The 26,230-nt window shown below is 39.7% G+C and overlaps 1 protein-coding gene and 1 non-coding gene across 4 annotated transcripts in view; one reads left to right on the top strand and one right to left on the bottom strand.

The window, feature by feature from the left end:
* Tmem117 (transmembrane protein 117) overlaps nt 1–26,230 on the bottom strand; it is a 467,221-nt gene that overhangs the window by 84,784 nt on the left and 356,207 nt on the right. The window lies entirely within an intron of this gene.
* LOC117719423 (small nucleolar RNA SNORA17) lies at nt 15,535–15,665 on the top strand. The gene has a single exon (XR_004608158.1). It is a non-coding gene; the product is annotated as a small nucleolar RNA SNORA17 (small nucleolar RNA).

Below are 26,230 nucleotides of genomic sequence, written 5' to 3'. Positions count from 1 at the left end.
TAAGTATTTTAAAATATAACAATAATGTAATCCAGATCTATGGACACTAGGACTTTTCAAGTCAAAATTGATTCCTCATCAGCAAGACATCCGCAGAAAGTCTCATTAATTTAATACAACTAAATCTCAATGACAAGAAATATATTCCTCTTGTAGCTTAGTCAAATGTCTATTATATATGGCGATTAGGTACAGATAGCACACATAAATAACTCCATATTATCACTAAAACATGGTGTTTTAAAATGTAACAGAATCTTAATTGTCCAGGTGTACTGATACCATTTGCTTTCCCCCATAAACACCTTAAGGTAGATTTCCCAAGTAGTCACACAGCTGGACATCAAGCAGATGTCAAGAGACAAAGAACTGGTGTTGAGTTTGCACAATTCACTTAGGGCTCAGTCATTCAGGGCTAATTTTTATGCAGTTTTATTTTGATTATACAGATAACAAGTATATACAAGGTCATCTTGATAATATAAGTTGTGATAAACAAACTGCCAACATTTGACATAGCAATGTCAGGTGATCTAACATAATAAGTGAACTTTAGTGTATTAACCAAAATTTATATTCTAAATATGTAATATTTTAGTTCAGTCAGGAGTGTTATGTTACTTTCTGATTATGCTGTATAATTCATATTCTCCTAAAAGATTTAAACCCACTTATTTCATTCTGATGGTTGGGATTCAACACAAATAATTCAGATTATATGTTATATTATTGAGAAACAAACTGTATATCCTATTTAAAATGAAAGGTTTAACTACCATTTCAATAAAAAATATATAAGTAGAGATATAGTTTCATACTTCAAAGTGCTAAATACATAAAATATGATATAGCAAAGAAATTGAAAGGTAATTATATTATAAAGTATGTTTTTATCAAAAATTAAAATAAATCAAGATAGCCTACCCAGCACAACTTTCCTTCATTTTTACTGTGCAACCAAGAGACAAATCAAACCTACAGTTCCCTGCTGAGCGTGAAGTGCCTGTCACAGATGGCCATGGGAGAATGCCAACACTTTTCATTTGTTTTAATTATCAGTGTCACCACTGCAATTCTGTAAGAAAACCAGTCACCATTTGCTTGATCAAAGCATTCTCTCCTGAGTCAGGTGAGCTGGCTCACAACTGCAGTCCAGCTGATGGAGTCAGGGCTTCCCCTCAGAAAGAGCAACCTCTGGGATCCTGCTTTTGAGACCAGGAGCACCATGGGAGAACAGAGATAAACGCTTGCCGAGTGACCTCGTGAAAGAGTGCAGCTGCTCCATATGGCTTTCATTAAGTAAAGCTGCTGCTGGTTATTGGCCACTCTGAACACATTCATTAAGATGAGATCCCTGAGAAGAGAGACGCAGTCAAGTCTTCTTGTTTGTGGCTCTGTTGGGACCCAGAGCCTGTACAGGTAATTATTAGATTCTAATGTTGTCTATTAAACTATACACTTATGTATTATTTATCTATATATCTCTCTATTACTTCATCAAGAAGTACCTGACCACAGTAGGAGCTGGAACAGCATTGAACAAATTGAAACAAAATAACACAGAAACACTTGTTTCTAAAAGGCAGAAGTCACCTCACAGTATAGTGTCTGGCCACACACAATTTGATGGATGTGAATGGTGCCCTGGCATCCTAATCTACATAAACAATGCTGACTGAAGTCTTTCAGAACCCTCCATTAAAATCTGCACATTGGCAATTCAACAAAAGAAGCAATGACCACAGTAACCTAGCCATATTCCTTTGATTGGCTTGATGTCCTCTGTCTATGCCTGGGCAGCTGTTTAATCAGAGACATTTGAAAGTTATTCATTCCAAAGTTTAGATGATTCCACTGAGTTGTATTGGTCAGAAAGAATGATTGCATTCTTTATATTTCACATTTTAAGTACAAAATATAAAATATTTACCAGACTGATCAGGAATGATCCGCACATTGCTAGTACTGAAGGAGTATATTCACTGATTTAAGCTGGGTAGAAAATGATTGCCCTTCACTGTTCAGCAGATGAGATACAACCCTAAACCATGATACCATCCCTAGGGTTTATAGAGAAGAGAATGAAGCTTGTGCAATGTAACATTAACTTAGATGGGGCTGCGGATCTGACTCAGCTGGGAGAGGGTTCACCAAACATGCACAAAGTCCTGAGTTCGGTCTACAGTCCTGGATAAACCAAGCAAGTGTGTATGCCTGTCATACCAGAAGGCAGAAGAATGAGGAGCAGGGGTTCACGGTCATCCTCAAGTACATAGCAAGTTCAAAGCCAACCTGTGCTTCATGGAATACCCTGCCTCAAAAAGCAAGTAGGTCAGATGTAGCACGTGATCAGGTTCATCCTATGTGACTGGCATAAACTTTCCAGGCCAGCATTTCTTACTGCTGAGTCACCTCTGCTGTGCACAGAAAATGCTTCATCAAGTCAACAGAGAGAACAGTGAAACATTTGTACCCCAGATATAAACTACCATAAGTTCAGAAATAGAAGCCACAAGAAACAGAGAGCCATAGTTATTAATGACAGATAATGCCAATAAAGACCTCATTGTTGTTTAATTAAAATAAAATCACAGCTATACTCCAAACATCGTCTTCACTTTTAAAAATGGGGACTGGAAAGTTTACACTAAGCACACTAAATTAAATCTTTTGTTAACTTGGCTTTCAAAAGGAAAACTGAAAGACAAAGTCAAGGTGCTTATAAGTGAGGACAATGGAAGAGAGAACATCACTCCTCTGATTAAAGATTGGCATACATTGCTATATTGGGTTAACAAGGACTTCCTCCTAATAGTTTGTGGTTTTATGAAACTAAAGTGCGTGTGATTTAATCAAAACCAAAGGCTGCAGTGGGTTTTAAATTTCATCTCAAACATCTCTTAAAGAAGAAATACTTGTGATGGGTTTTTCTACAAAAAAGGTGATTTTCATAGTTTCTCTTTAGTACCCCTAGCATACAAAAACTTGAGATCATAGACATATGATGTAATGACTAGGAAGGGGCTACAGACAGAAAATATTTTTTTCTTAGAAAAGAAGATTAAATATACAACAGGAACCTGCATAGGTCATCAGGGATCGTATACTACAGGTATGGCTCAGGTTCCTGGCCCCTCAGACCATCCCATGACTGCCACTGCACAAAGAGAATATTCATTGCATATTGCTAGTCGTGGAAAGACTGAGAACCCAAAATACAACTTCCACAGACTGTTTCCAACTTTTACTCTATCCTCTGAGGTAGAATAATCAGAAATTGAACCATCAGAGGTCAGAGACTATCTATGCTGTAGAAGTCAGGGGAAAGAATCTAAAACATTATCAGGTGGCTCAAAAGCCCAGAAACAGAACAGAGGTTTTATGGAATAAAGACCAAGGATGGGGTAATCTTGAATATATCTTTTTTTAAACATAAGACTGCTTCAAAAATGGCAAATTTGATATCTTACTTGCTGTTCTTTTGCTATGAAAGAACACCATGACCAAAGCAACTCTTATAAAAGAAAGCATTTAATTATGGACTTGTTTCCAGTTTTAGAGGGTTAGCACATTATCATTATGGTAGAAAGCAGATGGGCAGGACCCTGGAGTAGCAGCTGAGAGCCTTACAAACTGATCCACAGGCAGAAGGCAGAGGGAGAGACATCCTTCTGAAACCTTAAGGTCTACCCCTACATACCTCCTCCAGCAAGGGCATATCTACTCTAAGAAGGCCAACCCTCCTAATCATTCTTAAACAAAACTGGGTCTAAGTATACAAATAAAGCAGTGTGTGTAAGCCATTCTCATTCAAACCACCACATTCGGTGATAAATACTTTCAGATATTCTCTACATAAATTTGTGTAGTGTGTGTGTGTGTGTGTGTGTGTGTGTGTGTGTGTGTAAGCATAATTTGGGCTATTGATCACAGGATCTATACTGATAAGAGGCAGTAAAATATTTAGATAATAAACTTTAAAACAATTAGGCTCCAACTGGCTCAAGCAGTGGCTCTGGACCTTCCTAGTTCTGCAGTCCTTTAATGCAGTTCCTCATGTTGTGCTGACCCCAACCACAAAATTACTTTTGTTGCTACTTCATGGCTATAATTTGCTACTGTTATGAATTGTAATGTAAATATCTGTGTTTTCCCAGGGTCTGGGGTTACCCCTATGAAAGAGTCATTTAGTTCTCAAAGGTGTTGCAACCCTCTAGTTGAAAACCACTGGGCTAAAGAGTGGAATTTCATCAGTGTTTCCCAAATATTGGAGGCAACAAATTTTATACTTCAAGTTTTCATTTTATTCCTGAATTTAAATCGGAGGCTTCAAGTCCTCCCACTTTGGAGGAACATATTTCTCAGAAAAATCGAACTTGATTGTAATGTGATCGTTACCTTATTAAGGAGAGGGTGATTGGCAAGCTAAGATCATCAGAAAAACCTACCTGCACTTTTTAACATAATTAGAAGAGGGCTCAGCATAATTAGTACGATGTAACTGTTATGTGCCTGACTGTAATAAGGAATAACAGAAGGTCTCACGGAGGTACTAGAATTATGCTGTTACTGGAAGAGGAAACTTTATGAAATAAAAGATGATGTCAGATAGAAAGAGGAAATCAATAGGAATTACAGTGTTCCATTTTAAATACGTAGATCTAACCAAATACAAAAGCCAGGGGTATAGACTACATAGAAGACTAGATACAACATCCAGGGAGTGTAGAAGAGCAGAGCCAGGCTGGATACTTATAAGTGAGACTGTATGTAAGGTAGCCTTGAAAGTTGTCAAACAAAGGCTTGTCTGATGCTGTAGAAAATAATTCCTGACAATTGCCATACAAGTGGTAAAAATCCCACTCAAAAATAATTGCTTTCCATGAAGAATTCACTCTAGGACGCAAGAGGGAATTCAGACTGAGAAGGGATAGAAAACAAAATAACAGTAGCCATACACAAATGAGATGCCTGCCTGTGAATTCTAATCATGCAAAGAACAAATTTCGTCTTGAACAGAAAGTAAGTGTAACTGAATGCTCAATTTAGACATCACAGCACACAGTATTTTAAGAAGGCTAATATGAAGGGGACTTGGTAGGACAGTAGCTCCAGAAACAGACATTGCTTGCAACGGGTTTCCTAGTCCTTCACACAGGGACAAGGCTTGGTTAGCTCTCATGTTTTATTTCCTTATATACTTTCTTTTTGAATCTGAGTAAAGTGTATGAGTACCATGAGATAACTTTCCTTTGATTATGTCATATATGGCAAAAGGATTTCTGTATATTAAATTAAAATCATTAATACCTTGACCTTGTATTAGCCAAAGGAGGGATGACATGGGTTGGCCTCACCCAATCACATAGACTTTTTAAAAGGACAGTTTGTTCATCTGTAGCAGCAGAGTGGATATAACTAAATGTGGGAAGAACTTTCTAACTCTAGAAAGGAAGACATGGGGGACCCACCTACGAGAACACCTGTGAATCCACAGCAGGACTTACACACAGACTGCAAGCAATCAGGAGCTCCAGCCTAAAACCTAAGGTACTGTAGTCCACTTCACACAAATGAGTTTGGTAAGGAATCTGAAGTTTCTGCCAAAGATGCATACAGCTGGTATTGTAAATCTGGCCTGAGGCGGATCTTTTTAAAACAGGAAGTTTCTGGTGATTTGTTAACAATACAACTCCAGATATTTAGGATTGCTGAGATGCTAAAGTAACTGCTTACTCAAAGTATTTCCAAGACCAAATGTAGAATCACCTAAAAAGAATGGGCCATTTGTGTTGAAACCTAAACCCAGAATTTGGTAAAAAAAACTTCTAGTCACAGAAAATTCTGAATAAATTAGAAAATGAGAATTAGCTCTGGAAAAAAAATCTACTTTTCTTTAAACACATAATAATGTATGGGAGAAGTTATTATCTGTATCTTAAATTTTAATAGGAAAGGCTATTGGCTTCATAGTACTTCTAAGCATGTTACATTGCTACCTAAAATTGATATGCACTCCCTTCTGTTCATTCTACCCACCAGTGCCTCAGATTATCATCCAGAATCAACTGCTTGAGAAAAACTATTCATATGTTGAGAGAGCAAACTCTGTGAAAATAAAAGAATCCAAATTCTAGTTGGGACTCATGTTAATTTTGAAACCAAATTGATTTTAATTTTAGTGTAGTCTTAAATAAAATTATATACTAATTTTATGTCACGTAATGGTTGCTATAGGTACAGGTTGTAGAATATATAAGTAGAAATATTTAATGTATGCAGGTCTCTTGGCATTCTTAATATGTTGAAGAGACTACACTTAAAACATAGTCTTTAAATATTCTAGATCGCACAGTTAACAGCGGGAACTGGCTTATGGGATGTCCTCTGGCAGCCGGCACAGTGTGGACTATTTCTAAATTGTTTTGCTGTCAGAGATCAAGATGGACAAGTGCTGACAGAGAGTGATAGAGAGTGACAGAGTAGGCGGTAGTCAGTTCTGACACTTTGCCACTAAGTGACATGACCAGAGTATACAGAAAATAAAAGTCACTGTTAGGTTCTGTTCTCTACTTAGGCTGTTACTCCTGACCCTAAAGAGACACTATACTTAGACCTCTTATGAGTCATTTCTCAGCCCAGCTGTGACCTAGACCTCTGTGATGTTAGTAATGATTTCTGAATTCCTAAATGCATATATATACCTGTTGGGGGATCCATATCATTTAAACCTGTTCTACCAACCTTGTTTGTACCATTGCTTCTTAGTAAAAATTCAAGCCCGGTGAGTTAAAACGAACAGCTCAAAAAGTATTCTGTGGTATATTTCTATCCCAGTTTCTGTGATATAAATCTAAAATTAAGAATCTTTTTCCTCGTGGTGACCAACCGAGTCGGCATTACGGAGATCGGTGAAGGGAAGTTAGTTTCTACTAGGATAAAGCCCAAGTGAGGATGGCAGTGGATGGAGATTTTGATTCATGTTGAAGAGATTCGATTTGGGTGCATGGGAAAGAGAATCAAGCAAACCTAGGGACCGGCACAGGGACTCAGGAAGGCAGCCTTTATCCCGGCCATCGAAGTAATGAAGAATATGGTGTGAGTAAGATTGCTGGTGCTCTTTGCCCCTCTCTGTGAATCTGGGAGAGCGGCTGATGAGCTGAACCCATGTCCATCTGACCCGCCCCTGAGCCAAGCTCATGTCTGAACCCATCTGACCCACCCCTGCGTATGTTGTTTTTCAACTCGAAAAGATTTAATGCCATCACTGTAATTGGATTGACCGGCATATCTGATTCTTCAGTGAGCTGAATTAAAAGGTACAACATAAATTTAAAAATCATTAAAAGATTTACAGATGTTCCACGGAATCGATAGACAAAATGGAAAGCAATTACAGGTCCAGGGCCAGAATGCACGATTAACTGGAACGGTATACAAATGATATCACTGGTAGATGGTTGGAGGATGGAGAAAGACAAACATGTGGAGAGGCATGGGGCCATTGTTAAAAGAGATTAAACCTAACCCTCAAGAGAGACATGAGGCCCCAGGGAGTGGGAAGGTCTGGTGGGGCTGGGGCGAGAGGGTGGGCACAACCTCTCAGAGACAGGGAAGGAAGAATGGAATGAGGAACAGTCAGAAGAAGAACCGGGAGGGGTATAACGACTAGACTATAAACAATTGAAGAAATATAAAATTTATTAATGTATATATAAAGTTGACAAAAGTTATTAAAAATATAAATAAATAAAAATAAATAAATAGGAATCATGGTGTACAGCCTCAAGGAACATTAAGAATAGTATAAAAGGTAAGTCTGTATCTTTGAGAATTTCATGAGCAACTACTGACTACTGTTGAGAATAGCTACCGATTGAATTATCCTAGGATTATAAAGGTGACAAGAGCCAGGTACTGAAAGAGTTCCGAGTGGTCGCTCTACACAGTAGCACTAGAGAGGAAAAATTTGCATTTAAATTTATGCCTTTTGGTCATATTTTTTTTCTACTCCAGAGACATGTGTGCACTATGAAGGAGAAAAACTACTACTGCACAGCTAACTTCAAAAACATCCTGGCTTAAATGTCAGACAGTATACAAGGAGAAAAATCTGACTCTACCTCTATACTCTCTTACAATCAATGCTGATATGTAAACTGGCATAAGCTGTTATTTTATTCGACAAAGATGACATAGTGAAGAAAGAAAAATGATGCTTCAATTTCAATATGAGATCTTCCCCATACTTACTGTGCTTCGAGGAATTTTGTTCTTGAATTCAATCGACTATCAAAACATCAATACTAGGAGAAGAGTGTGAAAACAGACCCATCCCTTCAATTCCCACCCCATTCCTATAGGCCCATCCCCTGGTTCCCACCCCGTTCCTAAAGGCCCACCCTTCAGTTCCCACCCCGTCCCTGTAGGCCCATCGCCTAGTTCCCACCTTGCTTCTCTTTTCATTTCTCTCACACACGATATCTCTGCTTTGGTCCTTTCTGAGGTATCTCTACAGAGACCCATACATTTGACCTAATGAGGAAACCCGACAAACATAAATACTGATGAGGCACGGTGCACTCTGAATGTTGAGAGGACAACTTTGGAAAAATGACCAGTAATATGTGGGAGAATGGAAGACGCACACCTGCCAGGAGCCACTTCCAGGTAGAGTCCACATAGAAATTCTTATGTATGTGTGCACACAAGAATATCCCCAGCCTCCTCTACCACCCTAGCAGTGCAAACATTTGGAAACAATAATATAATATGTAATATAATCTGTAATTATAATATATATACACACATACATATGTATATATACACATATGTATATACATAGTATTAATTTAAAGAGACACAGAAATAAAAACAAATAACCCACAGGTGTATCAACAATATCTATGCATCTGAAAAATATAATTTTGAATGAATTACATATATAATAAGGCAAGAAATTACATATATATGCATTAAAATTAGAAATGGGTAATCTATGCTATTGCACTGGCTAGTTTTTTGTCGACTTGATAAAAGCTATAGAGATTTGGGAGGGGGAACATCCGTTGAGAAAATGTCTCCATTAGATTGGCCTATAGGGAACCCTGTGGTGCATTTTCTTAATTAGTGATTGATGTGAGAAGTCTCAGATCATTATGGACAGTGCCACCCTCGACTGGTGTCTCTGGATGCTATAAGAAAGCAGGCTGAGCAAGCAAGTAAGCAGCTTGCTTCTATGGCCTCTTCTTCAGTTCCTGCCTCCACATTTCTGCTCTGCTTGAGCTCCTGACCTGTCTAGCCTTGATGATGGAGTGTGAACTGAGTGTTGTAAGGTGAAATGTACTTTTTCCTCTCCAAGTTGCTTTTGGTCATTGAATTTTGTCACAGGAATAGAAACCCTAACTAAGATAATGAATATATATATATATATATATATATATATATATATATATATATATATTCAAATTCTAAAGAATACCAAGTAAGTCATTATAACAAAGGACAAATAAATTTATTAAAAGAGAATTTTCTTTTAAGTTAAATTTTTTTTAATGTAATTGTACTGAAGAAAAGTGGCAGACATATGGATATCTACAACTGTCTGTTACCTGACATGAGTTTGGAATACTTGATAGCATGAGTTTAGAGTACTGGGTAGCTGTTACTTCAATGTTTTCCGCCTCCGTTTTTGTTTGTTTCTGTCCATATGTCTGCCTGTCTGTTACTCTTTCTTCCTATACATTATATAGAGACAATTAAAATGATACATATGTATGTATAAAATACATAATTTTAATAGTCTTTTTCTATATATTACATGTAATTGATTTTTTTCATGCATATGTTCTAAGAATTATGACAATGTTCAGCTTCTTTGAAAGAAGATACCAGGACAGATAATAATCTGTATCCCATGGGACTTAATTGATAAATAAATCAAAAGATAAGGATAATGCTTATGGAAGCCAAGAACGCATTAGATGAAATGTAACCTGTTCTAATAAAGCTCCATGCAGGTGTCAAATGGAAGGTTAACTTGTAAGGCTTTCTGTTATAAGTTATTTGTTACTAAGTTTGTTCAGTGACAATTTTCTATGTATATGTGTGCATTCTGATTGCTGTTACCCCAAGTCTCTTTTCTGCCTCCCACCTTCGTAAACCCCCACAAATCCCTTCCTCATCTCTTCTGGTTTTGTGTTGTGACTGAGTTTAAAATTTAAAATGATAAAAAGAATGTTCCAATTAGTACTAGAAAGGATTAATACTCTCACTTAGGTGTTAACATATCAAGATCTAGAAAAGACCTTCATGAAGAAAATGATAAAACTATGTTAATAAAAACAAGGCACCTAAATAAATGGAAAACTTGCCTGGCTTGGACAGGAAAATTCAATGTTGCTAAAATGTGAGTTCTGACATAATCATCTACGGCTTCATGCTCGGTCAAAATCCTTACAAATTGCCGTATAAATATAAACTGATTGTAAAATCTTACTGGTTATACAGATAGGAGGTTGTCACCATGCTCCGTGATAGAGGTGTACTAACTGATTCCCTCCCATCATGCTTCGCAACATCAAGACACAGAAAACACAACGGTATACACATCAGAGAAGATGTGCACACACAGTATGACAGAACAGAATAGGAACCCACAAACACACCACACAGAGAGAGAGAGAGGGAGGGAGGGAGGGAGGGAGAGAGAGAGAGAGAGAGAGAGAGAGAGAGAGAGAGAGAGAGAGAGAGAGAGAAGCAGTCCAGTTTCCTTTAGTTAAAGAATGGTAGAAATTCTAGGGAAGAAATGAAACACAGAGACTGCCAGGTTCCCTGGGGAAGATGAGCTCAGGTTCTGCGTTTCACGTCTCAGAGATTAGTACGAACTGAATCTTAACCATATGGTGTGAAATTACAGGTCTGAAGACGGCAAAGTATGAAAATCTAGGTGACCATGATCTGGAAAGAGGAGGTACAAAAAGGAAGGTAGAATCCATACAGAGTCAACAACTGGACGTCATTAACACATCTCTTTGGAAAAAAAAAAACAATTAAATTGGAATTAATCCAAGCATCAGTGTTTTAAGTTATAATTTTAATTGTTAACTTCTATGGTAATCCCTTTTAATATAACTTTTAAAAATATGCTAAAAAAAACAAAAAGGGAATTTAGATGGTATATTACTGAAAGGCAACCTATTAGACATAAAAGCCGAATCTACTGTATAATGAATCTGATGATGATGATGATGATGATGATGATGGTGGTGGTGGTGGTGGTGGTGGTGGTGGTGGTAAATCTCCTGATCAAGAAAAGCCCTGCACACACTGGTTTCACTTGCAATTTTTACCATCTTTTAAAAGGGAAGTGGTATTAGATATCAGTAAACTAGCGCAAATATTTTACAAAATAGAAAGAGGGGAAAAATTTGTTCCATGATGCTGGCCTTACCAAAACTAAAGACTGATAAACACAGAATCTGAAAAGAAAACTTCATAGAACATACCTCGCAAAAAAAAAAAAAATAATGAAAACTCATACAATATTGGAATATCATTCACTGTTCAATTGTAGAAAACAGTGAGGCAAGGTCATATTATAAAGATTTCCATTCTAATTAAAATTATCGTTGTCTTTGTAATCTGGTCAATGATATACTTCAACAAATTATTTTTTATTAAACAGAAACAAAAGGAAACTCATATAGTCAGGTTCTATGGGATGCAGGTCCAGAGAGAGTCATTAGCATGTCATAGAGATGTGCACCACCACCTCTAATGCAGTCGGTGGTACCCATGGATGAAGGGATACCTGCATAACAGATGACAATACTATGTAACTCAACTTACAAAGGAGTGTATCTAATATAACCTGTACTTCCTGTTCAAAACCAACAGGTGGCAGTTAGGAGCAAAACATCGGAGGAGATGGACCCGTTTGTAGTGAGGCTGTCATGGTTGGCTTTTTCCGGGTGTACAAAGGTCTCCCAACTACGAGCTGTGTTCATTAAATATGGCCAGTAAATGTGCACTAAATATAGCCTCATAAAGTTATCCTTTTGAGAGTCAAGCAGGGCCTTATGTAGTGGCGCTCAACTATAACCCCAGAATTAGGGAGGCTGGGGCAGGAGGATCCCAGGTGTGAGGGAACTGGACCTACATAGAAAGTTTGAGGCCAGCATTGACTATATATTGAGAACCTGTCTCAATATAAAGGCCAGTCAATTGAATTTGTATACCTTGACAGCAAACAATCTGAGAATGTAATTAAGAAAGATGCTGTGGTCACTTCAAAGAGAATAAAACATTTAGAAATAAATTTAACAAAAGTTACAAGGCTCACAGCTTAAAACTTAAAATAATTAAATTAAAAAAAATAATTAAATTTTTAAAAGTTAAGGAAGACCTTAAACAAAAATATATTCCATGTTTATAGATTAAAGAACTAATACGTAAGGTAGAAATATTTCCAAAATTAATATATTTATTTAGTATAATCCTTATTCAAATGCCTTATTAGAAGAAACTGACAAGTGCTTCCTAAAATTAATATGGAAATTGAAGGGATACTTAGCATAAAAATAGATGTATAAATATAAATATATATGTATGCATACAATATATATGTATTTATACATATATGCTTATATATAGGTACATATCATACATATATACATATTATATATAGCAAATATAATAAATATGTCCATTTAAATTATATATGTATATGCCACATACATATATATGCATATATATATGGAATTCAGTGAATGGATTTGAGAAACTAGAAACCAACCAATCTATCTTTGGCCCACTGACTTCTGGGAAAGAGATAACATCACTTAGTGAGGGGAAAAAACAGTGGTTTCCAGTGAATTGAGTTAGTACAACTTCAAAGACAACCAAAGCAATGGAATCACAAATGACCTCATTCTGTGTGTGTGTGTGTGTGTGTGTGTGTGTGTTGATTAATTCAAAATTAATCAAAGATCTAAACATAAAGCCTAATATGATAAAACTCTTAGAAGAAATGCTCAGAGAAAGAACCCGCCACCTTGAATTCAGCGGCTGCTTCTTAGAAGTGCTATAGAGAGAGCGAAAATATAGATATATTGCATTGCATCTAAATTAAAATTTTGTGCTTCCAAAGATATCCTTATGTGTCTAGGGCTTCAAAGTACAGCAAGGGGAAATGAGATTAGAACTTACAAGGCGGGAGAAAACATTTGCCCATCTTTGTCAAATGAGAGTTTCAGTATGCAGAAAATAGAAAGAATTCTTATTAGTCAAACAAAAAGGAGCAATTCAATTTTAAATTGGTTTTTTTGTTAAATCCAATTTTGAAATAGGGAAGAATTTTAATATCACAGCAACTGGTGTTTGCAAATAGCCAGCAGGTAAGTGGAAAGGTGTGTGGTGGTATTAGTCATAAATGAAATGTAAATCAAAACCATCAGGGGAGGGAACATCACGCTCACAAGAAATCTAACATAAAAGCCTCAGAAAAGGATTACTGTGGGATGTAAAGGAAGTAAAAGTTTCACGTTGCTGGCAGGGATGTCAGATGGATGCCACTAGCAACAAAGATTTAAAAAAAACAATGTAAGTTCATCCAAACCCCATTCCTAGGTTAAATGGTTTCCTGGGTTAAGTGAACTTTATGGGGTCAGCCAGGAAGAAACACATGAGGGTCAAACACTCAGTATCCCATCTCCTATAGAATATGCAGAACAGGTTGATACAGAGTAGGAAAACTACCCTCCCAGAGGACCAATTCTGGACTCAAAACACAGTAAGCATGCTCAGTTTTACCCTAGGATCTTAAAGACTATCTAGAACTGCTTGCAGCAGTTCTGAGCTCTCTCAATTCCTCTGAAGGTGACAGCCTTATGCAAAGGGCTGATTTTCTGGTCCACATTTTACAGCTTCATTAAAGGAGACCTTAACCATAGTTCCTCAGTATTCTCAGTATACAATGCTTGGAGAAGGGGGCCGCTATAATGTTGTGTTCTCATTTTCTGTACATCTTTTCTTCTCAGTTCAGCTACACAAGCAAGTACAAATAAATACAGTTTATACCTATTATACATTAACAGAGTAAAAAGCTTTGCCCCAAGGTGACACTGAGAAAGACAGATGGTATAGCTTCTACCTCTCTGCTGATTAAGTGGTTCTCTGTAATTTAAAGGTTTTATTAATTTAGTGTATGTGTTTCCAATTACAAATATATGCCATGGTATGTATGTACATATGTGTATGCAAGAATGTATGTGTATATGTGTATGTGCATTTATGTGTATGTATGTGTTTGTATGTGTGTGTATATATGTGTGTATATGTGTATGTCTGTGTATGTATATGTGTTTGTGTGTATGCATGTGTATGTTGGTGTGTGCGTGTGTGTTTATGTTTGAAAGTCAGAGGACAACTTGTGTGGGAGCCTGTGCTAGTTTGTATATGCTCGGCCCAGGGAGTGGTACTATTATCAGGTGTGGCCTTGTTGGAGTAGGTGTGTCACTGTTGGTGTGGGCTTAAGACCCTCATCCTAGCTACCTGGAAGCCAGTATTCTGCTAGCATATATCAGATGAAGATGTAGAGCTCTCAGCTCCTCCTGCAGTGTGCCTACCTAGATGCTGCCATGCTTTCTATCTTGATGATAATGGACTGAACTTTTGAACCTGTAAGCTAGCCCCAATTAAATGTTGTCCTTTTAAGAGTTGCCTTGGTCATGGTGTCTGTCTCCAGCAGTAAAACCCAACTAAAATAGAGCTTGTCCATTCTTTCATTCCATATGGTCCCGAGGATCGAACTCAGGTCTTCAGGCTTGTCAGCAATTGCTTTATGTAATAAGCCATTTCCCCATTCTTCTGCTGATTAAACACACACACACACACACACACACACACACACACACACACACACACACACACACACCAGTCTAATTCTATTGTTTGTTTTTCATATACTTGTAGATATTTTGGGGGTTTCTTCTTTTTTCTTTCCATTTTTCTTTTTGTTTTTATTGTTGTTTGGATTTTGTCAGCTTATGTCCTAAAAAGAACTAAGTAACCAAACCTGTGCTCCCACTAATTCTTTTCAAAGCTCTTGAACACTTTGCCTAATTGTAAGGTATGTATTGCTGATGTAAATATATATTGTTTACATGTGCTTGTATTTTTATATCATTTGCTTGATATCGAATTGCTTTGGATTTGTGTAATTGACTATAATTGATAAGTCAAGTTCAAATTCTTTTCAGTTAGTAGTAAAACAAGAGTTTTTTTTGGGGGGGGGGGAGAAAGCCCCAACTCCAGCAGCCTTACTAGTTAAGCTTGGTTACTGTCTTAGTATGCCAATTAAAGACACACAGTAGGAGACAAAGAGAGAGAAGATGGTTAATCATGTGGTCACACTGGAGAGACTAATAGAGCTGTTTCATGATCCTAGATCTTTCACTTGGGAGTATTCACAGGAGAGTAAAAATAATGAAGGCAGGACATAACCAGACTATTGGGTCAAGACATTGAATCACACTGCCCCCTAGAGGCGCTGCAGGTGTGGCTGCCTTGTCACACCTGCCTCAGTAGGTGGGGAGAGAGAAAAGGCTATACCTATGCTCCATGTTCTGACCTGTGAACATTTGAATAATTAGTAGCCTGATATTCCCTGAAATAAAGCAAGCCTGAAATGACAACCAATCCAGCATCAGGCGGTCCAAACAGAGAGCTAGCCTGAGACACCCACCAGTCTGGCGCTGTGCAGGCCTGGATGGCTCCCAAGGTGGGAGCTAGGTGGAGACAAGACAAATCCCATCTGGGACTGTGTGGCCCTTGGCAGGGTGAATCTGAGGACTCACACGAGGTCACATGGGTGAGCCTGGGCAAGGAGGGAGCCCAAGATGACCACAACTCTAGCATAGTGGAGCCAGGACAGGGAGCTAGCTGGAGATGACCACCAGTCCAGTGCTTTGAGAAGGAAGTGTTAGAGAAACAGAAGAGAAAGAGAAACAGAAGGATGTGAGCACAATGGAGAGAGAGGCAGATCTGGAGACTCAAGGGTAGTGAGGAACAGCCTGATGTGGGTAGTTGGGCTTCTACCTAGGACCAAGGTGGAGTCCTGGCCCGTGCTGCCACCAGGGACCTTAGCTGGGTCCAGGGGCCCTGCAGCAAGGGGTTTGTTACCATTCAAATGCCAAGTGCATGTCTCTGATCTGGGCTGCCACCTGGGAACATGTTGATATCTCGGGGCTGTATAGAACTGGCCCTGCCCTTCAACTGGGAATTGTGGGAGAGCTGGCCCTGTCCTTTACGACTTCCAGCACTCTGCAGAGTGAGCCTTGCACCTCACCTGGGCAGCTCAGTAGAGCTGACCCTGGTGGTGGAGGGACAGGTGAGCTGGTTCAGAGGGCATGAGTAAGGGAAACCTGGCCCTGCCACTTGTCTGCTGGGAGATGACATGGGAGAAGGAGAAATGACCCCCTCTTTCCTCTTGCTACCTACAGCAGGCAGGAGACCTGGCTCCGAGGTCATCAGAGTGTGAGGCCGGGCTCTGCCCCTCATCTACTGCAGAACTTGGGAGAGCAAGCCCTGAATCTCTCCTGGGCAGCATAGCAGAGCTGGACCTGGATATGGGGGTTGCAAGAGAGCTGGCCTGAGAGTGTGAGCTTACAAAGCAGCTCTGCCTTTCTTCTGCTGAACAGTAGTGGGGACCTTCTTCTCTTCCTTCATCCTTCACCACCTATGGCAAACTGGAGTCATGAGAGTAAGAGAACTGTCCCTGTCCCTCACTGGCTATAACACATGGGAAAGTAGGCTCTGCATCTCACCTGTGCCACAAGGTAGAGCTGGCCCTGGTTGTGGGGAATGTAGGTGAATTGGCCCTGGGGGTATAACATTAGGAGAGCTGGCCCTGCCCCTCACTGGTACAACACTGGGAGAGCAGGTCCTGAGCCTTGCCTGGGCAGCACAGTAGAGCTGGCCCTGATGATACCATGAGCGTAGGAGGCCTGACGCTGTCACTCGCTGGCTGTGGCATTGGATGGACCAGCCATGGCAGGGCAAGAGAGCTTGCCCCAGTGCTGTGGGTATGGGAGAGTCGGCAGGCTGACCAGCTCAGATACTGCTCAGGTTCAGATATAGGGCTTTAGTTGACCCACCCGGTCATCTACCCTATCGATGAACTGCTGGAGTGCATGAAGGGGCCGGTCCTACAGATCCAAAGCTGCAGGATCTCCATGACACAGGCAACAACAGGCTACCCAAGAGGAGTGACAATGTGGTTCTAGCATTGTTAGCACAGCTAAAGCCAGAGGCCTTGTACCAGACCAATGATTCATTGCAATAAATATTTACAAGGAAAGGAGGGTGAACAAAGGGGAACCCATGGGACACACTGTGACACACTACAGTTCCACAACAAGATGTTTTTTTCTCTGTTGTGGAGGAGGTTGCAAAGATGGAGGGCAGGTATGGGAGGAAGGGGATATGAATGGGATTGAGGTACATGATATGAAATTCACAAAGAGCCAATGAAAAGGGTTTTTTTTTTTTTTTTTTTTAAGATTTTGAATCATTGCTAAGTATCTCATTCTGACTCTTTGAGATCATCCAAAGGAACCCCCCTGCAGTTGGGTTTTGGATACTTGCCTTAGTTTGGATGCAAGGCTCACTCACCATTTCAAAGATTACAAAGAACTCTCCTTGTGGTTTTCCCTTCCTCTATAATCAGTAAGCATGCAGTTAGATCAATAGGGAAAAAATGCCCAAAAATTTACCCTGCTTTGGTTGCCTAATGAACCCAATTGAAAGCAAATGCTTGTTAACAAAAGCATTTTCTAATGCCTAATTATCCGCTTACAACAAAAAAAGTTTCATTAAGTATTGATCTTCTCTTAGGAATGTTAACACAAGTATTTCATTACAAAAATAAAACTAGATTGGGTTTTAAAAAATCTTTTCACTAAATAAGATATTAAAACCTAGAATTAGACCAAAGCAAAAGTCAGTAGTACTCACACAGGATCTGAGGCCTTAGCAGAGATAAATCCACCAATCTGTAACCTGTCTACTCCCATGCTTGCCTTAATGGGTTTGCAAAAAGTCTTGATGCATTACTTTCTTCATCTGTCACTATAAAAACTTCATAAAATTGTTACCATCTTGGAACATGGAATCTAGGGGTAATATAATTCTTTACTCGTGGTCTGTGGTAACAGTTTGGCTCCAGAATAAGCAGAGTTACTTCCTTTGAGGTAAAAGCTGTTCTGTGTGTTCACGTTACTATTGGGTTCTATTTCCAGCTATTTTGTTTCCAAAGAAATAAAAACATTTGGCCACAGAAAAGCGTTTGCATGAATGTAAATAGTAGCAATATTTATTAGCCTTAAAAACAGAAACCACTCAGAAAAGAGGCTGATCCTATAGAGAAGACAAGATGGGGGCATCTGCACTACTGTGTTCCTTCTCAGCTGCTGGCTCCTGCCCAGGTCTTGAGCAGTCCTGAAACAAAAGTTCAAAGTTCTATTTCCAGGAGCTGCCCAATGCCAAACCTGACTGGCCGAAAGTTGGACTGAACTTGGGCACAGATTTCTGTGAATTTATCTCCTCAAAATAACCAAAGCATCCAAACATGATTTTGAGTATAAAAGAAGAAATAGATTGGAATAAACTTTGGATATATTATTATAATCTTCATGTAATGATTGTGGTCATATCCCATCCTTTGAGTTGTAGATATGGGAAAAAATTATATGTGAATATGTATCCAGTTAGGTCAATGTGTACATTTTACATCATTAAGGACATAAAAGTAATTATGTTCTTCAAAAAAATAGGAATAGCTCAAATATCAATCAATTGACAAAGGAGGGACTATAATGCAATGTTTATTGTGAATGAAAAAGGGTTGTTGGAAACCATTCCCCATGGGAAAATTTTGAAGGCATCTGCTAAGTAAAAGAAACTAACCATGAAAGACTACAGTGTGTCTTATCACTAATGAGCATATGGAGATTTGGTAAAGACACACACAGAGAACACAGACTGATGATGGCTGTCAGACCCAGGTGTGAATGGAGACATTTCCCGACCACTCTCTAGGATGATAATGTCTTAGAAAGTGGTAGAGACTGGGGTTTCCTGGTCTTATGAATGTACTAAATGCTGTTCAAGTACCATGTACTGAAAAATAGTTAATTGTATGCTATAACAATCTCCCCCCAATAGAAGAATAACGTTTAGGGAAAATCATCCCCACTTGCTGAATTGATTCACTGTCTCTATCTGCAGTACATATACGAAATCTAAGCTATTCTCTCCTGTCCCTTACCTGGGTCACTGATACTCACACAAATGGAATAACCACTTGGATTCCTCCCTCCTATAACAAATATCCCATGAAGCAGCCAAAAGGACATTTCAACTCAAAACAAGCTTTGTTTCTTACTTGAAACAGAGCCCACTCTACCTCAGCTCCACGGGAGAAGATGATAAACCCTCTTGGTGTACTTCTTGCTTCTTGCCCTTTGTCCTAGATCATACTGAGCTGCACCTTGCTGAAGTGGAAGTTTCTGGATATGTCGGGTGATACAGACAAGCAGTGTTTTGCTAAGACAGACTCATGAGGTGGCTTGCTAAGGCAAAATCCATGGGAGAACATGGGTCATCCATGGGATGTTTGGAGAGGGTATAAATAGGACTCACGGACAGTGATTGGGACAGTGATTGCTTCCTTGGTCTTGCATCTTTTCTGATCTTTACTTCCTTGAGAGGGGCCTGGCTGTTATTGCTGGATCGCACTATCGCTGCTGATGTGTTTGTTATCCTGACCCTACTGAATTGGATGGCTGGTGTCCTGACAACAGAGATTGGAATCACCCCCAAAGAACTACTTCTAAACAGGTCCACATCCCCTCGTCCTATGTACCATCTTTTCTCCCCTATCTTTGGATGGTGAGCTACAAGGGGGTTGAAGTATGTGAGAACCCTTATTAAAAGTAGGTTTTTTTTTTTTTAAAAAAAAATAAGCCTACACCCTACTGTGTGGACTTTGGATTACCTGTTGCCCATCATTTCTGAGCTGCCTTGCTGCGATACAGTGCTTAGTTTACACTTCAGTAATGAGGTCTCTAAACTTCCTTGTAAAAGAAAACCCCTAAGCACTCTTTCTCAGGTCATCCCATCTCACCTCTTGACAAGCTGTATTTACAAGTTGATCCCCACCCCCACCTTCCATCCCTAGAAAACAGCTTTTATAGTTTCTAACCCCGGTTATGTCATTTCTGAAGCAACATATTTTATCTGCACATGAGTTGTAGGGTTGTGTGGTTTAAAATAGCATTTATTAAAAGAAGCTCAAATTCTTCGGTACATGTTAACAGGCTGTCTGTCACATCTGCTGGGTACCTTTACTAATTATTTTAGATCCCTTTGACGTAATTTGGCAAATTGTCACAGTTAGCATTGTTATCTGTTTTCTGTCAGTTTGGTGGTATCTGTGTTGTGCATTTTGTGGTTGGGAGCAGCTTTGTCCTTTGGATTCATATACCATCTAAGTAGCAAAGGCGTACGTTATTGCCTAACCACCTTCTCAGTGAGTAAGCAATTACTGTTGCTTTCCTTACTTCTCCACTACAGTTCCTCGCCAAGCACATCCACCTATGAGGGATCTGCAAGGAGCGTTTCCACATCATCACCCTTAAGTGCCACCCTCTTTTCAGAAGCACTGGCTCTGGTAACCTCAGAAACAGGGATAGGGTAATAGGCATGTGGCTCCTGTGGTAAGGTGCCTATCTCCCATACCTAAGGCCCCCAGCGTCATCCCCAGCACCACAAAAGGAAACCATAGACAAGAGCTATGAGAAGAGAAACACTACAGCAGCCTGTTCTGAGACATAAGCATTGGACATGGAGGAAAGCATGACTAATTATCACAAAAGGAAACAGTGAGGAGCTGAAGACGCGGCTCAGCAGCAGGAGCCCAGGCTGCTCCTACAGAGGACCTATGCTCAGCTGCTAGCACTGGCATAATGGCTCTGGACCATCTAGAACAGCACTAAGGGATCCAATGTACTCATGACCTTTACCAGCACTGCAGGCATATGGCACACAGACAAACCTATAGGCAAGACACCCATTAACATAATCAATAGATAATTTTTTAAAGCAGATGACAGAGCATACTGCAACTGGCATCTGAATTACCATCCAGGGTGACACAAAACATTGATTTAAAAAAGTAAACTGAACAAAAATCAGAAAAAAAAAATAGGTGACCTAAGTCCCTTATAAAGAAAGTCCTCTCTAAAGAGAAATAAAAGATCTGCAGTGTTCAGCAAATAGCCAGCTGGCTGAACTGACAAACTCCAAGTTCATGAGAGACAGACACTACCCCCAAATCTACAGTGGAACACTACTGAGGAAGGTACATAACACTGACCTTTGGCACACATGTGCACACACTCACATATGTTACACACACACACACATACACACACAAACACACACAGGCTCACAGAACCTCTCACCTAGATCCATTCTTATACTAACTGTCCATTCACTAAGGCAGCAACATTAAAAAGCAATCTTCCACAATGAAAATAGCATCATATTACATTAATGTCAATGTTATACATGTCTATAAAACATAAAGCCCAATCATACAGTTTTCACTGTAGAGGCCAACATAGTACATCTGGTGACAACTTCTGTGCTTTCGACAGACCACATCCCTTAGCATCATCAACATGTGGGCTTGTGGAGGAAATAAGAATGAACAACTCCACAAGCAAGGTGCCCTGAGTTTGTCAGAATTCTGTTTCCATTTCCAGATTCCAGATGAGTGAGGTCTCCTTTCTGTCACTGTATTATAAACTTTCCAGAAACAAACAGGTACATGTGTATGGATGCCCACTCTATGGACGTTATGGATCCCACTCTATGGACGTTATGGATGCCCACTCTATGAACGTTATGGATCCCACTCTATGGACATTATGGATCCCACTCTATGAACGTTATGGATCCCACTCTATGGACCTTATGGATGCCCACTCTATGGACGTTCATTTCTAGATACTGTGGAACACATGCATGCATCCCATTCCATTGTATGTCTATCATTTAAAGGCTTTGTGATGCCATACAAATTTTAACATGTTGAGTGTACATGCTGCCTTTTAACCCCCCTTTCTTTAATTTTGAGTCAGAATTTAACTTTTACAGAAAAGTCTTAAGGAAAAAACTCTGGAGATGCTAGTTCACTCCTATGTTAATTGTCATGGGGTTTTGTTGTTGTCTTTTGGTTTTTTTTGTGTGTAAAAGCCCCCACGGATTTCCTTCAACTTGTAGGAACACTGTCTGTTTACCTTTTATTTCATGAAGGTGATTTTTCTGACTTTGAACATGGGTTCTTATAACTCATTCCCAAGTCAACAGGGAGCTACAAGAAGAATGGTTCAGGACAAGAGGTAGAGAAAAGTTCAGTGGAGACTCCACACAGAGGGGTTCCTGATTGTCTCTGATGTGGCTGCTTTTCAGTGCTCCATTCCAAAGGTGCTAAAACACCACCATGTAAGCTGGTCAGACTCCTCCTCTCCATCTTCCACTAGGCCAGGAGAATTGCAACAGCTCTTGGCCAGTACAATGCCATAACAGCACCAGCAATGGAAGACCACGGGACAGTCTGTGTAGCTTCCTAATATTGAAATAAGACTGTTTCCATAGCCTTTACTTTTAAACATGACTATAATCCTTCAAGCAAATGTAAAGTGGGAATTTCTGGTTTCTTTGTTGACTCAGGTGTGCTGTGTAATGTTTGTCTTCTGAGAGGATGTTTTGTTGAAGCAGACATGTGAGAGGGCATCTGAGTTTTGCTGGAGCATACCCTTGAGAGCTCATGATGTTTGGAAAGAATATAAATGGAACCCAATAAACAGAAAGCAATGCTCTTGCCTTGCCTTGCAATTGCAACACTCCATTGGTCTTCACTGATCTTCAGTTGTCATGACTGCATAGAGAGAAATGCGCCAAAGAACTTCTTGTGGTATTCTGGCTGCTTCTTGTAGTTTCCACAGGCTCATGCCAATTTGACTCAAGCCTCGGGGTTTCCACTGGATCAAGCTACTACTATTGATTTGTGTTTGGTGTTTGCTATTGGACTGGACTGTTGATGTCCTGACAATGAAGACTGGAATCATTCAAGGAACTACTTCTATACTGGTCCACAACCCCATCTCTCTTCCTTACCTTTGCTTGGTGGGCTAGAAGGGAGACTGACGTGTTAAAGAGCCCCAAATAAAGTAGGCTTTGAAAAGCCTAAGCCTACACAGATGCTCTACCAAATAGACCCAATTATTTAATAATATCATAGAACTTTTTATCTATTATACCAAAATCTTTGGGTTTCATAAAGGCCTCAACTTCAGATTTGGAGTGTTTACATATTATTTCACATTCCGCATCCAGTGGGATATAGAAAGATTAGTGGTTGAGGCAGATCCAGGTCTGAACAGTCTCTTGCTTTTTCTCTATGGAATTTGGTTAAGATGTTTAACAGATGGTTGCTTCTCTGGCTGCTGAAACCGAAAATCCACGATGGTTTTTCTCATCTGCAGAACCAGGAAGGAGTGAAACGAGCTGGAGGGCTAGAGGATAATTGAAAGCAAAAGCAAGATTCCCTGTCCATGAAAAGATGCCTCTCTCTTTCCCTTTCACCTTCATGTTGTCCGAAATGCAAATTCTCAAGGCTAATCTCGATCACCAAAATGGCTGAAAAGCTACTCCAAGTAGATTTGTGCACACTGCACAAGTGGTAAATTCTAACCCACTGTTTGAACATTAGTTTACTTTCTTTTTCTTTTTTCAATTAATAAGAAGATTTAAATTTGAGGAGATGAAACACAGGAGGGAGGAGAGGGTGGAGAACATGATGGAAAATATGGTACTCTTATATGAAAATCCTCCTGGTGTCTCTCTCTCTCTCTCTCTCTCTCTCTCTCTCTCTCTCTCTCTCTCCCTCCTTTTCTCTCTTTCTCTCTCTCAACACACACACATTCACACACACACACACACACACACACACACACACACCCCTACTGAACCCATGAAGTGCTGCTCTAATGTGCATATGTTTAGCGATGGCCCAGTTAGGACGAGATAACCTATCTAACCTATAGGGAGCTCATCCCTGGAGAAGACAGATCAATCCTCTCTCAGAAGCCATTAATATGCCTTTAACTCATCTGCAGGAGGGGTTTTGTGTGGTTTCTGCTTTCCTCATTGGCGTGTCAACTGGTATTGTCATTACACAGGCAACATTTAAACAACAGTACTATTGAGATTTCATGAGTGCAGGATCCCTATCTGAAAGACATCACCTGATAGTGCCCCAGTCCTCTGGCTCTTACAGTCTTTCTACCTATCTTTTCCATGATGTTACCTGATTCTTTGGCTAGGAGTTGTGTTATAAATGTACCAGCTGGGTACCCCAGAGTCCCTCTCTCTATTTTGACCACTTATGGATCTTTATGGAGCCTTGGTCTAGAAGGAAGAATGAAGGAGGAAGAGGAGAAGGAGGAAGAGGATACCAATGACAACGACAATAAGAGAAGAAGGGGAAGAGATGATGATGATGACAACGACAACCACGATGATTTTTTTTTTTTTTTTGACTAGGAGTGAGAGCTTCACCTGGACTTAAGGCCTGCTCAATAGGAGAGAACTCATGCTTGATGCTGTAAAGCTGTCCAACTAGCCATGTATAGATTAGCACTCTAGAGGAGAACTCATAGTGTCGTTTTTCTAAACCAGTATTTACTAACTTTATTCTAAAAACTGCCCTTATATGCCCCAAAATAATTTTAATACAAAAGTTGCTGGGACTGAAATGTCTCATTGAGCAAAGTGCATCAGTAAAACATGAGTGTGGGTCTATCCCCAGCAACCAAATAAAAGCCAGGCCTTATGGTGTACATCTGGGACCTGAGCACAGGAGAGGGGGCAGAAACCAGCTGATCCCTGGAGCTCATTGGCCAATAAGCCTAACCAAATCAAGAATATACGAGCTCCAGGTTCAGTGAGAGAAACAATCTCAAAACATAAAATTGGAGGGCACACTCAACATCAATCTCTGGTTTCCATTCAAACACACACACACACACACACACACACACACACTACACAATTGATAGTGTTAGTTTCTAATATGGGCACTTCTATTTAGTCACTGTATTGGTAACTGTGTGCAGAGGAATATTTGAATAAGGGACAATCTCTAAAGATGCGTGATCCCTTGAAGCATACAGAATGATTACACAGTAATTTTACTTAAGGCTGGAGAAGTCTGTGTTGCTTTCAGCAACAATCATATATGATAACCACCATCACTATAAAACATCAGTAGACTTCAGGTAGTCATTGAAATAGTCAATACCTTAACAGATTTCCCAGAATGCCTGAATGGTAGGTGTACAATGAGAGGTGAAGGGGCCATGCAGACTTACAGTGGTTCGGATCCTGCCTCAGGTACATAGCCAGCACATTGAAAAATCTGAGCAACCTAGGCTAAGTTTCTTTATCTTATAACAGAGATTATGTAAACTATATGAAAATGTGGTATGTTGAATAAAAAGTGAGACCATGTATACAATATTCTCAATACATAGTAGGGATTTATGCTGAAGGATTAGTGCTGACTAGTGCTATAACAATATAAAACTTAAGAGGCTGCATAGTCCAGAGACCTAGACTAGAACCAAACACAACTGGCAAAAGAAAAACCAATGAAATGATTTCTAATGATATTCTGCTATATATACTCATAGACTGGCGCCTCGCCCAGTTGTCATCAGAGAGTCTTCACCAAGCCACAGATGGTAACAGATGCAAAGACCCACAGTCAACCTTAGCCTGAGATTGAGGAATCTGAAGAAAGAGTGGGAGGAAGGATTGTAGGAACCAGAGGGGTCAAAGACACCACAAGAAAACCCCCAGAATCACTGACCTGGGCTCAGAGGGGGCTCAGACAAACTGAAATGCCGACCAGGGAGCCTGCATGGGCCTGACCTCAGTCTGCTGCACATATGTCATAGTCATATAGCTTGATCTTTTCATGAGACTCCTAACAGTGGGAGCAGGGGCTACCTCTGACACTCTTGCCTGCCTTTGGGACCCTTTCCTCCCCCTCAATTTCCTAGTCTAGCCTTAAAAGTAAAGGAAGTGCCTAGTCTTACTG

Source organism: Arvicanthis niloticus, chromosome 13 (assembly GCF_011762505.2).
Source record: "Arvicanthis niloticus isolate mArvNil1 chromosome 13, mArvNil1.pat.X, whole genome shotgun sequence".
NCBI lineage: Eukaryota > Metazoa > Chordata > Mammalia > Rodentia > Muridae > Arvicanthis > Arvicanthis niloticus.
Note: the sequence above shows the minus strand (reverse complement) of the source record. Positions and strands in the feature narration are given on the sequence as shown.